We start from the raw sequence: 2962 nt of genomic DNA, 5'->3' as shown, positions 1-2962 counted from the left end.
CTCTCTCTCTCCTCTCTCTCTCTCTCTCTCTCTCTCTCTCTCTCTCTCTCTCTCTCTCTCTCTCTCTCTCTCTCTCTCTCTCTCTCTCTCTCTCTCTCTCTCTCTCTCTCTCTCTCTCTCTCTCTCTCTCTCTCTCTCTCTCTCTCTCTCTCTCTCTCTCTCTCTCTCTCTCTCTCTCTCTGTCTCTCTCTCTCTCTCTCTCTCTCTCTCTCTCTCTCTCTCTCTCTCTCTCTCTGTCTCTCTCTCTCTCTCTCTCTCTCTCTCTCTCTCTCTCTCTCTCTCTCTCTGTCTCTCTCTCTCTCTCTCTCTCTCTCTCTCTCTCTCTCTCTCTCTCTCTCTCTCTCTCTCTCTCTCTCTCTCTCTCTCTCTCTCTCTCTCTCTCTCTCTCTCTCTCTCTCTCTCTCTCTCTCTCTCTCTCTCTCTCTCTCTCTCTCTCTCTCTCTCTGTCTCTCTCTCTCTCTCTCTGTCTGTCTGTCTCTCTCTCTCTCTCTCTCTCTCTCTCTCTCTCTCTCTCTCTCTCTCTCTCTCTCTCTCTCTCTCTCTCTCTCTCTCTCTCTCTCTCTCTCTCTCTCTCTCTCTCTCTCTCTTTGTCATTGGATATCTCTAGTCAATAAAAAAATTAGACCCCCCGAACGCTTATACATGATCGTCGCAGCCATAGACCACCATGCCGTCCAGGATCACCCCTAAACGTACACAGTACCGTGACCATTGATCATCTATATTATACATCGCACCACAGACGATCAATGGTGCGGTGGTCACGGTACTGTGTACGTTCAGGGGTGTGTGTGTAAATATATATATATATACATATATATATATATATATATATATATATATATATATATATATATATATATATATATATATATATATATATATATATATAGTACTCCATAGTATATAGTATCCACTCCACCATCACAGTCGTTGATACTTTCGTAGTCCCAGGGTCCGGGGATCGATCCCCAGCGATGGCGGAAACAAATGGGCAGAGTTTTTTTTATCCTGATGCACCTGTTCACCTAACAGTAAATAGATACCTGGGAGTTAGACAGCTGCTACGGGCTGCTTCCTGCGAATGTGTGTGTGTGTATGGAGTAAAAAATAATTAGTTGATTGATTGACAGTTGAGAGGCGGGCCGAAAGAGCAGGAGCTCAACCCCCGCAAGCACGACCTTCCCCTGGAAGTTGACTTCCAGGTACCTCTTTAGTGTAGATGAACAGTCGCATCAGGTGAAAGGAAACATGCCAAAAAACCTCCGTCCCTCCCGGGGTCTTCGACTGTGAGTCGAAAACGTAGACCACTGTGAATCCCGGTGAAAAAACAGAACAGCGGAAATGGTATAATTTAAAGGAGATATAGAAGAGAAGGAGAAGGAACAGAATGATGGTAAAGGTTAACGAAAAGGAGAATGAAGAGAAAGATTGATAAGACAAACGAAAAGGAGAATCAGGAGAGAAATAAAGATGAGAGTGTGGGCGCATGTCGCGACAAGCTGCTTGAGTAGAGCAATTATTGGTACACTCATCGACCTCTGAGTGGTCAATACCACTTATGTCAACAATCAGCGCTCTCAACCACCCACCTGCCCTCTCACTATGGTATAGCCCCCCTCTCACTATGGTATAGTCCCCCTCTCACTATGGTATAGTCCCCCTCTCACTATGGTATAGTCCCCCTTCTCACTATGGTATAGTCCCCCTCTCACTATGGTATAGTCCCCCTTCTCACTATGGTATAGTGCCCCTCTCACTATGGTATAGTCACCCTTCTCACTATGGTATAGTCCCCCTCTCACTATGGTATAGTCCCCCTCTCACTATGGTATAGTCCCCCTCTCACTATGGTATAGTCCCCCCTCTCACTATGGTATAGTCCCCCTCTCACTGTGGTATAGTCCCCCCTCTCACTGTGGTATAGTCCCCCCTCTCACTGTGGTATAGTCCCCCTCTCACTATGGTATAGTCCCCCCTCTCACTATGGAATAGTCCCCCTCTCACCATGGTATAGTCCCTCTCACCATGGTATAGTCCCTCTCACCATGGTATAGTCCCTCTCACCATGGTATAGTCCCCCTCTCACCATGGTATAGTCCCTCTCACCATGGTATAGTCCCTCTCACCATGGTATAGTCCCTCTCACCATGGTATAGTCCCTCTCACCATGGTATAGTCCCTCTCACCATGGTATAGTCCCTCTCACCATGGTATAGTCCCCCTCTCACCATGGTATAGTCCCTCTCACCATGGTATAGTCCCCCTCTCACCATGGTATAGTCCCTCTCACCATGGTATAGTCCCTCTCACCATGGTATAGTCCCCTCTCACCATGGTATAGTCCCCTCTCACCATGGTATAGTCCCTCTCACCATGGTATAGTCCCCCTCTCACCATGGTATAGTCCCCCTCTCACTATGGTATAGTCCCCCTCTCACTATGGTATAGTCCCCCTCTCACTATGGTATAGTCCCCCTCTCACTATGGTATAGTCCCCCTCTCACCATGGTATAGTCCCTCTCACCATGGTATAGTCCCCTCTCACCATGGTATAGTCCCCCTCTCACCATGGTATAGTCCCCCTCTCACCATGGTATAGTCCCTCTCACCATGGTATAGTCCCTCTCACCATGGTATAGTCCCCCTCTCACCATGGTATAGTCCCCTCTCACCTATGGTATAGTCCCCCTCTCACCTATGGTATAGTCCCCCTCTCACTATGGTATAGTCCCCTCTCACCTATGGTATAGTCCCCCTCTCACCATGGTATAGTCCCTCTCACCATGGTATAGTCCCTCTCACCATGGTATAGTCCCCTCTCACCTATGGTATAGTCCCCCTCTCACTATGGTATAGTCCCCTCTCACCTATGGTATAGTCCCCTCTCACTATGGTATAGTCCCCTCTCACCTATGGTATAGTCCCCCTCTCACCATGGTATAGTCCCTCTCACCATGGT

Source organism: Procambarus clarkii, chromosome 1 (genome assembly GCF_040958095.1).
Source record: "Procambarus clarkii isolate CNS0578487 chromosome 1, FALCON_Pclarkii_2.0, whole genome shotgun sequence".
NCBI lineage: Eukaryota > Metazoa > Arthropoda > Malacostraca > Decapoda > Cambaridae > Procambarus > Procambarus clarkii.
The sequence above is the reverse complement of the archived record's forward strand: the minus strand, read 5'-3'. Positions refer to the sequence as shown.